The sequence below is a fragment of the Neovison vison genome, unplaced genomic scaffold (genome assembly GCF_020171115.1).
Source record: "Neovison vison isolate M4711 unplaced genomic scaffold, ASM_NN_V1 Scaffold_002, whole genome shotgun sequence".
NCBI classification, from domain to species: domain Eukaryota; kingdom Metazoa; phylum Chordata; class Mammalia; order Carnivora; family Mustelidae; genus Neogale; species Neogale vison.
The window spans coordinates 4,776-17,612 of record NW_025334806.1 but is presented as its reverse complement, the minus strand read 5'-3'; the positions used below and the strand labels follow the sequence as shown (position 1 = coordinate 17,612).

Here is a 12,837-nt window from a genome sequence, read left to right as displayed (position 1 = left end):
CTTATTTTGACTAATATTTATTGTTTCACAGTTGAAAAGGACGTCAGGACATCTGTTGTTGGTTTCATAGGCTCAGTTTAAGCGGTTTTCCCAGCTCACTCAAGTTTCTTCTTTTTTAAAGTTATCTACATTTTTAGTGTTTGTCTGTAGCAATTTATTTATGAGAAACGGAAGAGGGAACTAATTATTCAAGGCACCTTTTTCGTTTTGTTTGTTTTTTATTTTTCCTTGAAGTTTTACTGAATTAGAATTGACATCCCATAAAGTGTACATATTTACAGTGTATAATTTATTAAGTCCTGACATAAGTGTAGACCTATAAAACATCAGTCACCCCAATCAAGGTACTTTTTGAAAAATGAGTGTCCTCTTTGAAATTGAAGTATAATTAACATATAACATAATATTAGTTTCAGATATGTATGTCATGATTTGATATTTGTCAATATTGTGAAATGATCACCATAGTAAGTCTAGTTAACATCATCTTTTTTTTTTTTTTCTTCTTTAATAAGAACCTTTAAAAATGACTCTCAACTTTCAGGTATGCAATATTATAGTATTAACTATAGTCATATAGGGAGCTGTATATTACATCCCCAGACCTTAATTATTTGATAACGGGAAGTTTGTTCCTTTTGATTGCCTTACCTGTTTTACCCACCCCTACACCCTGCCTCTGGCAACCACCAATCCGCTCTCTGTATTTGTGAGTTCATAGTATTTTTCAGGGTGGTTTGTTTTTGTTTCTGCTTTTGTTTTTGTTTTGAAGATTCCATGTTTAAGTGAGATCATACAGTATGTATCTTTTTCTGTCTCACTTCCCTTAGTGTAATGCCCTCAGGGTCCATCTGTGTTGTTAGAGGTGGCAAAACTTCATTCTTTTCTATGCCTGAACAATTGTGTGTGAGTGCATGTGCATGCACACATATGTGCACGTGTCTCTGATTTTTGTAAAAATCCCTTCACCTGTCGATGGAGATATGTCAGTTATCGTCAGCAGTGCTGCAGTGAACATGGAAATGCCGATATCTCTGGGAGATCGTGTTTGTTCCCTTTAGATAAATAACCAGAAGTTGAATTGCTTGATCCTATGGTAGTTCTACTTTCAGCTTTTTGAGGATACTGTTTTCCATAGTGGTTACATCATATACTTGCTACCAGCAGTGCACAAGGGTTCCCTTTTCTTCCCCTCCTTGCCAGCAGTTGTTACTGCTAGTCTTCTAGTCTGGTCTTCTAGTCTTTTTGATGGTAGCCATTCTAACGGGTGTGAGGTGATAGAACTCATTATGGTTTTGATTGGCATTTCCCTGATGACTTGTGATGGTGAGCATTTTTTTTTTTAATGTGTCTGTTGGCCATCTGTATGTCTCCTTTGGAAAAATGCCTCCTCAGATCCTCTGGGCATTTTTAAATCATATATTTAAAATCCTATATTTTGCTGTCGAGTTGTATAAGATATAGATAGATGTATGTCTTACATCGATACGGTATCTGTTGTATAGCTATTGGACGTTAATCTCTGAGCAGATACACGATATATAAATACTCTCCCCTATTCACCAGGTTGCCTTCTCATTTTGTTTTTTTCTTTGCTGTGCAGAAGTTTTTTAATTTGATTTAGTCTGAGTTGTTTACTTTTGCTTTTGTTGCCAGATCAAACAATTGTCAGCAAGACCTCAGTCAAGTAGCTTACTTGTCGATGTTTTCTTCTAGGAGTTTTATGGTTTCTGGTCTTACATTCAAGTCTTTAATCCATTTTTAGTTAATTTTTGTTTGTGGTGTAAGGTAGTGGTCCACTTTCATTCTTTTGCATGTGGCTGTCCTGTTTTCCCAGCACTATTTATGGAGGTTACTCTTTTTTTTTCCTTATTGCATATTCTTGGCTTTTTTGTTATATGTGGTTAATATATATATATATATATGTTTATTTCTGAACTCTTCTCTGTTTCATTGATCTGTGTATTTGTTTTGATGGCCAATGCCGTTTTGTTTGATTTCTGTATCTTCGCGATAACAGTTTAAAATTGGGAAAGGTGGTGCCTCCTGGTTTTTTTGTTTTTTGTTTTTTGTTTTATTTTTTGCTATTTGGGGTGTTTTGCGGTTTAATACAAATTTTAAGATTGTTCTTTTTCTGTGAACAATGCTGTTGGAATTTTGATAGGGATAGCGTTGAAGCCGTAGGATGATTTGGATAGTATGGACATTTTAATAATACTCATTCGTACATGAACACGGGATATCCTTGCATTAATTGCATCTGCTCAGTTTCATTTATCAGTGTCCTGTAGTTCTCAGCGTGCAGGTCTTTCACTTTCTTGGTTAAATTTGTTCCTAGGTATTTTACTCCTTCTAACGTAGTTCTGAGCGGGATTCTTCTCTTGATACTTCTTACAGTCAGTTTTATTAGGGAAATAGGGTACAGTGTGTGTATTTTAAGTGTATGGCTTTTTGTTTGTATTTTTTAGTATATTTGATGTGCAGTGTTACATTAGTTTCAGGTGTACATGCATAATTTTAGTTTGGACAACCGTATGCATTTTTAGAACCACGACCAGCATGGTCCGCTGAAAACATTTCCAGTACTCCAGAAAGTTTCCTCATGCTCCTTCCCACTCCTTTACCCCACCATTACCCTTCTCTTTGCCAACCACAGGCTGCTTTCTCTCACTATATATATAGGACAGAATTTCTAAATAGAATTTCATTGAGATAGGATCATAGTGTGTGTACTGTTTTAGCTGCTTTTGGTGAGACGGTGCGTTTAAGTCATGCGTGTTTGTTGCATTTATCCGTAGTTCATTCTTTCTTTACTGGTGTATAGCATTGGCCTTGTTTGGATATACTCAGTCTGTTTCTTCATTCACATGTTGTTGGACATTTACGTTGTTACCAATTTTAGGCCCGTGTTGAATAAATCTCTTCTTTTTTTTTTTTTCTTAATTAAAGATTTTATTTATTTATTTGACAGATCACAAGTAGGCAGAGAGGCAGGCAGAGAGGGAAGGGGGGGAAGCAGGCTCCGTGCTGAGCAGAGAGCCCAGTGCAGGGCTCAATCCCAGGACCCTGGAATCATGATCTGAGCCGAAGGCAGCGGCTCAACCCACTGAGCCACCCAAGCGCCCCTTGAAGCAAATATCTTCATCCTGTCATTTGACCCACAGCTACTTGAACATGTGTCTCCAGAACGGGGTTTCCCAATCTTGGCGCTCCCCACATCTTGGGCCCCATCGTTCTTTGCCGAGGGCCCTGTGCTGAGCTTCCTAGGATGCTTAGCAGCACCCATGGTCTCCACACACCAGAGGCGGGAGAGTGTCTTCCTCACTCCTGCTTCTGACCACCGAATATGTCCTAGATGTTGCCAAACATCTCCCAGGGAACAAAACTGCCCTTGTGCGACACACACATAGGTAGACTCATCACTCTTTAAACATTTCAAAATAGAGGTAGACTCATCACTCTTGAAACATTTCAAAATAGTTTCTCGATAGCATGACGTGTCAAGTCACAGTTCAGATTGATCTGATTATCTCACAATTATTTCGACTCTCTGTATCTGTTAAATCCTGAGTGAGAAGAAGACCCCTACCTTGCCGTTGGTTAACAGGTCTCACAAGCCTCTTCTAATGACAGTCCTCACTTTCTCCCTGCTCTTTCTTTAGCCTTGCCATTTATTTTCCTAAGACAGCGGGTCCTGTAAGGGTGCCTGGGTGGCTCAGTTTGGCTCAGAGTCCGACTCTTGGTATCAGCTCAGGTCCTGATCTCAGGGTCCTGGGATCCAGCCTCTTGTTGGGCTCCCTGCTCAGCGGGGAGCCTGCTTCTCCCTCTCCCCCCTGCTGTCCCCCCTGCTTATGCTGTCTGGCTCGTTCTCTGTTAAATACATAAAATTTATATACAAAACCAAGCAAAAGAAAAAACAGTCCATAAGTCTTTAAAAATTTTAAAATTTATTTTATTTTTTAAAGGTTTAAGATATTTATTTCCCAGAGAGAGAGATCACAAGGAGGCAGAGAGACAGGCAGAGAGAGGAGGAAGCAGGCTTCCTGCTGAGCAGAGAGCCCGATGCGGGCCTCCATCCCAGGACCCTGGGATCATGACCTGCGCCGAAGGCAGAGGCTTTCACCTACTGAGCCACCCAGGCGCCCCGATCCATCCCTTTCTGACAAGACCTAAGGGTGTGTAACACGTTACACCAAACATGTAGCTCGCGATATCCCAGACCCTGAAGGGCAGAGCCCTGCTAAATGTTACATCGAACGTTAGTTTATTGGGTTCTCCCAATCTCGCTGAATGTTTTTTCAGATAATGGAAAGCCCAGTGCCAAAAAAGCTGTCGTGAAATGCATCTAGATGGTAAACATGCTTGGTCCTTGTACCTTGGGGCCTATCCCAGAGGGCTCTGACTCCCTGAGTCTAGAGTTGGACAGAAGCATCTGTCTTTTCTTTAAAAAGTGGCCACAGGGGGCGCCTCGGTGGCTGAGTGGGTTAAGGCCTCTGCTTTCGGCTCAGGTCACTATCTCAGGGTCCTGGCATCCAGCTCTGCATCGGACTCTCTGCTCAGCAAGGAGCCTGCTTCCCCCTCTCTCTGCCTGCCTCTCTGCCTACTTGTGATCTCTCACTGTCCAGTGAACAAAATCTTTAAAAAAAAAAAAAAAAAAGACAAAAAAACCCCAAAGTCCTTCATGCTTTGCTGGTTTGCACTGGGTTGGGTACAGCTATTTAGCCTGCCATTCCAAACCCAAACTTCCCCTACAACGTTTGGGCTGCAGACGCAGGAAGGCGTTGGAAACTGAGACCGAGGAGAGCAGAGAACGGAGAAAAACTATTCCCAGAGAAAACCGGCTGCAGCTCGAGGCCGGCTCCCAGGGTGGGCGGCGGCGGCAAAGGCCCGGCAAAGGCCAGCGAGGCTGGGGCCCCGCCTGAGGCCCAGGCAGGGAAGGTGCGGCCACAGAGGGGGCGGCAGCTCGGGAAGTGCTGGCCGCGGGGCCTTGCAGGCCTCCAGCAGCTTCCTGGGCCTCCCCCGCGGGCGCCGCCAGCGACTCCGAGCCTGGCGAAGCCGGAGCTGCAGGTGGACTGCGTGGTGTGTGGGGACATGTCGAGCGGCAAGCACTACAGCGTCTTCCCCTGCCAGGGCTGCGAGAGCTGCTTCCAGCGGAGGCATCCACAGCAACCACAGCTACACCGGCCGCTCCGACCGCCGCTGCCAGATCGACCAGCACCACCTGTGCCAATACTGCCGCCTGAAAACGTGCTTCCGCGTGGGCATGAGGAGGCGGCGCAGCGTGGGTCAGCAAGGGACACGGATGCTTCGTCCTCCCGCGGAGCTGCCAAGCGGCGGACCTTGGCTTCTCTCCTCAGACTCCTGTGTTTTTAAAGACGGTGAAACGTTTGTCCCTTCTGTTTTCTTAAACGATCACGAAACCACGGAGAGTGTCGGGCTCCAGCCTTGGCCTCCCCAGAACTGCTGGCCGGAATAGAGGGCCAGGGACCAAGGGGCCCATTCCTGGGACAGCCTGGCGCTCAGCACCCCAAGCATGAACTTTCGGGGCCGGTGGGGTCGGCTTCCCTCGGGGGACGGCCTGACGTCTGGACCGGAGCGGCCAGCGGAGTAATGCGCCAGGCAGGTTGTCAGCATACCGAATCCACGTTGGACACTATGTGATGAATGAATCAAGGCCAATGATAAAGATGTTTCCTACCTGAAAACAAAAACAAAACAGAACAAAACACCTGTCCCAGAGAGAGTCCAGAAAAGCCAAGCCCTAGCCATACTACTTCTCTGTCCGTATTCTGTGTCTCAGTTACTCTAGAGTCCATTGACTTGAAGCAAGTTCCCACAAACGGTTACCCACAAATACTAAGTAACTCAATTTATCAGGACATTGTAGGCACACCTCAGTGGGACACGGTACTGAAAAGCATTTTCTTTCCCTCTCGTCATTTCAGTGGCGCTGCAGACTCTCTGGACAAATAACTGTCCATTTGAGAAAAATTTCTTTCTAATTCAACAGTGTGACACATGTGGTCAACAGCATCTGAAATCTGGAGAAGAAATGAAGTTGCGTGGAGTCCATTGATGTTCACAAACGTCACCACGGACTGCCACCACGTCTTCAACACTTAGCGCCATGTCGGACATGCAGGAGGTGTCAGTGGTGGTTAGTTCAAGAAGTGAAGAAATACACAGCTAAGTGTTTTGTTAATGTTCAATGTCACTTGCTCTTTACAGTCATCTATGAAGTGGGATTCTCGTCATCCCCATTTGTCCCATCAGGGAACGGATACGTACAATGCTTTAGCAGCACGGCTCATAAGAGGCAGAGGTAGGATCTGCTCGGGGTCTGGACCCCATGTTTGAAATCACTATGATTCATTTCCAAGACCCTACAAAAGCGACAAGTCGTCACCCCAGACGTTGGTTTTCCCCACCCCACGGTCCCCACGTGGCCCCAGCTTCAAGGACATTCTCTCAGTTCCTTCAACAGTACACATCCTTCCCGGCCCTAACTGAACACCTTCCCACATCCGCCTTGATTTCTTAGCCTCCTGGTCTCAGCTTAAACATTCCTCGGGAAATTACAAACTCTAATGCACCCTGTACTTCTCAGCACTCCATGCAGAACAGTAATGACGAATCTCACGGGTCGTTATTTCCTTCCTGTCTTTGCCAGCCAGGTGGTGAGTCCCTCACGCATCCCGTCAGTCCTGTTCATCATGTGTTCTAATCACTGATAGCCACGACCCACCCAAAAGGAAGGCCATTCCCCCTACACACACACACTCACACTGACACACACACACACACACACACACACACACACACACACCCCCCCTGACTGGCCTGATCTCAGGTGCACAGCGGGGATCCTGACAACCCACAGTGGAACGGAAGCTACTCAAGAAGGAGAACGGAACTCCTCCCTCATCAACATTCCACTTACTGGCTTCAAGTCGGTCTCTTCTAGCAGGACTTGAGCCCCAACAAGGCTGAAACCTCATCTGCCTGGTTCGGCCGCATTTCCACTCTCGCTGTCTCCAGGCCCCCCACAGAGTTAGCAGCTCCGTCAGTGAAGCCCCGTTCTGGGCTCTTCTGAGCTGCGAAAGGAGGGGCACACAAGCTGACGGCTACCTTTTGGCAAACCGGTGTACTCTGGGACACAGGCCCGCCTCCCAGCGAGGCCCCAGCCCCCCGGAGACACGGGGCCCTGACGTCATGCCGTACAGGTACCTCCGTGCAGAGAAGCATCTTCCCAAGGGCTGCTCACTTCTTCGTCCTCCGCGCCGACCTTGAGGACGACGTTCAGGAGCTGCAAAGGGGTGTCCTCCGACCAGTGGCCATGGGTCTGGAGGTTGTGAGGTGCTGCGCCCACCGGGACAAGGCTGTGGGGTCTTGAGACGCCAGACAAGAAGCAAGCCTCACAGAAGCCTGGAAGACGGGAGGTGCTTTTGCTCAGACTCAGCTGAAGTGTCTCAGTGCCCCGCCCGTCAGCTGTCCTAACCACCTTCCCGCTCATGGGTGCTGGGCCCACACGCTGAATGGACAATTGCCCTGCTCCCTCGGCCTTGGCCTTCGGAAGGCATCGCTGGATGGGTCTTGGGGCCCCGCCCACACAACCCTGGGCACACAGTCTCTCTCCCATTCCCACCTGGTAGGACCTCGGTCACACCACCATCCTCCTCCTCTGCTGCTGCTGCTGCTGCTGCTGCTGTTTTCTGAGGGTGGCCTGTCTGAGTTCATCGCAAGCTTTAGGTGGCCGTAGTCGGTACAAAACCGAGCTGTCTGGAATGGAATTGCGTTAGCACCCTTTTCAAAACTCAGGTGGGCATATTTGTGGGGACTCTTTCTGGATTCTTTGTTCTGTTCTGTTCTGTTGTGTGGGACTGTCCTTCTGCAAATACCAACACGGGCTTCCGTATTACAACTACTACTAAGTTCGGAAACTCTAAACACTTGTGTTCCCAAATTACTATTCTTTTCAAAACCGGTTTCGAAACTACTCTAATTCCTTTGTCCTTCCACATACATTTTAGAATATTTTGGTCTGTCTCTATGAAAACAAACGAAGCTGACAGGATTTTGATAGAAATGGCGTTAAATCTCTCTCTCAGTCTGGGGAGAATCGACATCGTGGCGATGCTTAGTCTTCCAGGCCCGAACATGGTGTATCTCTCCATTGATTTATATCTTGGACTTCCTTTATCAGTGCTAAAGAGCTTTCGGCGTGGGATGCCTGGACAGGCACTGTTAGATTTATCCCGAAGTAGTTTCTTTGTACGAAGTAGTTTCTTTGTGAAGGTGTGTTTGATTGTGGAGCCTCCATATTCGTTGCTGGCATAGAGGAATTCCGCGTACCTTTATGTGTTTATCCCGTATACTGTTTCTCTGTGAAGTTGCCTTATTAGTTCTAGAAGAATTTGTCGTACCCTCTTGGGGCATCAGGCCTGCAATTAAGATTCCGTGTCAAGGGCTGTCGTGTGACACCCGGAAGATCAAGGAGGGACCCGAATGGCGTCATGCACGTTCTCCTCTCCCTCTTCCCTCACGGGGGAGGTCTCTTCACCAAACACCCTTCTCCTCCTAGGGACTAGCCCTAGTGCCTATTGGGTTTTGGGGAGCAGCATTCAGTTCCCTAGAAGCCCACTGAATTCCCCAGGCCAGCCACTCACACCCTCCCGTGGGCACCAGGACTTGCCACACCCTCTGGTTTCTAGAAGCAAGTCTTGCCTTCCGAGGCCCTGCTGGTTCTCTCTGTTCTCACGCGCGATGTCTGTGCAGTCCTGCACGGTGTGTGGTATCCTCCTCCCCTGAAGCGCGAGGGTCTGTGACTAGGAAACTGTTGTCAATCACACGTGTCGGGTGTCAGGGCGTCCCACAAGTCTGGAGCAGGAGTCTCTCTCTCTCATCGGGGACCTGAGGAGATGGTGATTCAAACAGGCGGCATCACACACACGGTGTCCCTATGTTAAATGAGGACACGGGGGTCAGCTTGACCTGCTCCTTCGCTAACTAACTGGCTTCGGAGGTGACAGGCACGATCTGGGAGGGAACTGGCCATCGCTGGCCAGCTTGCGTGTTGGCCCGTGTTCTGTTACCTCACGTGGAGGTCGCCATCCATTTCCAAACGAATGTCCCCTCCTTGCCAGCAAGGTGAGAATGGATGAGAATGGACTGTATCTGGGTCTTCCGCCATGTGACCTGCATGTGGCCTGTCTTGGTCTCCAGGGCTCCCCCCTGAGGTTGGCAACCGCAGGACATGCTGACTGGTGTGCTTCAGTTCCAGGGACTGGGGGTTGGGCCAGTGCTTGATGCTGACGTCCAGATCCTCTGGGGGAAAGCACACCCCAAGCACAGCCCTGGGGGTGACCCTCTGTGTTGTGGGTGCAAAGGAGGGAGGCCCCGACGCAGGGAAATGTGGGAATGGCACAGTGAGGGGATCAGTTCCCACCTGGACTTACGCCAGGAGACTGGAAACCATACGACCATCGCCGCGACAGAAGCCCCAGGGCTGATGATGCGGATTTGAGACTCTCTGGAAGAAAAAACCGAGAACGAGGAGCAGGGCAAAAGACACTCCCCCAGCCCACAAGTATATCCAGGAAGACACAAACCCAAGCAAAGGAGGAGTGGAGGAGAGAAAACTGAATACGGGGTGGGGGGGGGGGCACGACTAATTCAACATGGGTTCAGAATTTGAGCCAGTTGTAAATCCAGCATTGACAAGGGCACCGGGGTGGCTCACGTGGTTAATCATCTGACTTCAGTTCAGGTCTTGATCCCGGGATCCTGGAATAGAGCCCCATGTCAAGCTCCCTGCTGGGCAAGGAGTCAGTCTGCTTCTCCCTCTGACTCTCCCTGCTGCTCCTCCCGCTGGGCCCTGCTCTGTCCCACTTGCTTGCTCGCTCTCTCGCTCTCTCGCCCTCTTAAATGAATCCATCAAATCTCTCACACATAAAAAATAAAAAGGAAATCGTAAATTCACTAAAATAATTTAATTGGCAAAATTCAAAGGAGGCCGATGGCCTTCTGTGCCTCTACGACATAGGTTCTGAATGAAGTGTGATGTTGCTAAGATGCACCGGTTGGCTAACCTTCAGGGACTTCATTCACGTTCTGTTTGTAGCGAGTACAATAACCATAGATTCTACCTTCTGTATTTCCTGCTTTGACATCTCGGGCCTTGCTGACTTTGGTGGAGGGACTTTGCCTGGCAGACTTACCGAATTCCTAGAGATGGTCAGCAGCTTGCCTACAGGCAGAGCTTTCACATGTAAAGCAACCAATTTGGAGCCTTTACCCCCAGCCACCTCTTGTAAGAAACTCTTACTCTGGGCCACTCTCCCCTGCCCTGATCACCCCAGGGGCAGGGACAGACTACTCCAGACAGACACCACCGTGTCCCGGAACCCACGGACGTGACACCGACTGGGCAGTCTTAAATGTGCTGACCCGGATTCACCTGCCCCTTGCCACGGAAACCACAGTAAAGGGTCTTGCCCGTGTTGCCTGTCCCTTCAGTCCCTCTTTCTCCTGACCGCCCCTGGTGCTTCCCTGGGTGGCCCTCCATGGCTCTCGGGACCTCCTTTCTCGGGATCAGGGAGTCGATGAACGCTTCTTGCGTTGTGAGAGTTCCTTGTAGATCTGCTTGTCTTCCCATACCTGATAAAATAAAGCCCTGTACCCTGAAAACACCGGAGACACCTGGGGGGCTCAGTGGGTTGAGCTTTTGGCTCAGGTCAGGATCTCAGGGTCATGGGATAGGGTCGCAGGTCGGGCTATGTGCTCAGGGTGGAGTCCGCTTGGGATTGCCTCTGCCTCTGCCTCTCTGTGCCTGCCACCACCCCGTGCCCCCGCTCCTTTGCTAGCTTTTTCTCTTGCTTTCTCTTTGGAATTAAGTCATTTAAAAAGCCATGAGGGAGCCCCACAAATTGAAAGATGGTGAATAGTTTGCTGTAATACATTTGGCCAGTATGGTCTGTTCGGTGCCTCTCAGTGGCATGTGCCTTGACCTTGAAGGAGACAGGGTTTACCTTGTTAATGCGCGGGGCACCCAAACCGCTCTGCTCTCACAGGCAAACTTTGTGGGCAGGATCTTATCGCCTTCATCTGTCTTCAGGAATACAGATGGGACATCACATTCAGGAGATCCTACTGTGAGGATATTTGTTTGACGCGCTTGTTAAGGACCTACAAAGTGTGTCTCTGTCAGTCCAGGGTCTGCCTTGGGCCCAGATCCTGATCTCAGGGTCCTGGCAACAAGCCTTGCATCAGGCTCCCTGGTCAGCAGGAAGTCTGCTTCTCCCGCTCCCTCTGCCCCTACCAGCCCTTTGTACTCTCTCTCTGTGTCTTTCTCTCTCTCTCGTGTTCTATCAAGTCACTAAATAAAATCCTTAAGAAGAAAAAAGGACATGCAAGTCCAACATCTTTCAGTACTCTTTGGGTACTGGAGGCAACATGTACCTTGTTTATAAATTTTACAGAAACCCATTTCAGCTGTTCCTCGTTAACGAGCCCACGCTGAGGGGGGAGGGTCTCCCCTCAACAGAAGGCTCTAGGATCTGGGCCAGCAAAATTGACCTGTTGAGGGTGACTGGGTGGCTCAGTTGGTGAAGCGTCTGCCTTTGTCTCAGGTCCTGATCTCGGGATCCTGAGATGGAGCCTGGCAGGGGGGTTCCCTGCTCGGCGGGGAGCCTGCTTCTCCCTCTCCCTTTCACCCCCTTTTCCAGCCAGAGCGCTCTCTCAACTACAAAAACAAAAGCTTGAGGAAAAAACCACCTGTTCGTGCCCCGGTCAAAAGGCTGTAGCAGCCTCCTCTCCTGCTTCCCGGAGTCCCTGGACCACCCACGCTATCTGTCAGTCGTCCGTGGGCTCCCAATGCAAGAAACGGCCCTCCTCGGCCCTGGTTAGAGACCATGAGAGCAGCAGTTGCTGGCCATGCACTGGGCTCTCCTGGAAACAGAATCTCTCACAGACTCTGAGCCTTCCTCTCCAGCTGTCTGTTCTTCTCTGGGTCATGGGAAACCCCCCCCTTCCCCACCGCCACCAGCTTAATACAGTTCCCAAGGCCTTCCTGCTACAGGCTGAAGCCAAAGTCTGCATATCCTACCTGCAGGTGGAGGTGGGGGCTTCTGTCCACAGTGCATTGCCAGATTCCATGGTGCTGGAGGACGTCAGCTCTTCCTTCTAGCCCTTGACCAGCCAGCGATTCCCTTGGGATCAACTGCGTGAACATCAATGGAAGTTAATTACATTTTGGATTTGATGACCCCCGTCTCCCTCCTGGTCACATGACAGCTTCACATCCTAGAGAAGCCCCTGTCGTACGCCTTAAGCGTCTCAGCAGGAAATGGATGTCCGCATATCAGAGTCCGTTCTGATGGAAAGCCTGAGATGAAGATTCCATAGGAAGTGTTGTCTTGGCATCCGGTAACTTTGGAGGGCCTCAGATGGCCTCAGTCCAAGTTCCCTTCCCGCTCTGCTCCCACAGATCAGATCCCCTGGCCAACAAGCCCTCCTTAGCACAGGGACCAGGCACAGTTTCTTCCCAAGTAAACTCCGGTTCCCTGACAGCCTGTGCAATGACCCAGCCAATGAAGATTTGAAGGGGCTCCTGAAGAAATGAACAAGGGAGTTGACCATGGACATTCCAGTTAAAAACCGCTTAAAGGATGATCAAGAGGAGCTACTTCTATAGCTTAGGGTAGAACCATCAGCTGCTGGGTTTTCAATTTAAGAATAAGATGGCATTCATTCCCATTTCAAATGGTCTCCAAGGCAGAGTGATTCGGCGGGGTTGGAGGGGGGAGCAAGTCAGAGAATAAATAGCATGCTCCTAAGCAG

At 49.0% G+C, this 12,837-nt stretch overlaps 1 long non-coding RNA gene across 3 annotated transcripts; it reads right to left on the bottom strand.

The window, feature by feature from the left end:
• Positions 1-4,641: 4,641 nt before the first annotated feature.
• LOC122897892 lies at positions 4,642-12,217 on the bottom strand. 3 transcript variants are annotated; one of them, XR_006382708.1, is made up of 7 exons: positions 12,104-12,217; positions 11,028-11,184; positions 9,446-9,783; positions 7,646-7,779; positions 7,228-7,425; positions 6,941-7,094; positions 4,642-5,698 (listed from the first exon to the last, which is right to left on the bottom strand). It is a non-coding gene; the product is annotated as an uncharacterized LOC122897892 (long non-coding RNA). The 3 variants fall into 3 exon arrangements; XR_006382707.1 differs by lacking the exons at positions 4,642-5,698; positions 6,941-7,094; positions 7,228-7,425; positions 7,646-7,779 and adding an exon at positions 8,729-8,910; XR_006382709.1 differs by lacking the exons at positions 4,642-5,698; positions 6,941-7,094; positions 7,228-7,425; positions 7,646-7,779 and adding an exon at positions 8,729-8,910 and having other exon boundaries at positions 11,028-11,148.
• Between the last annotated feature and the right edge of the window lie 620 nt (positions 12,218-12,837).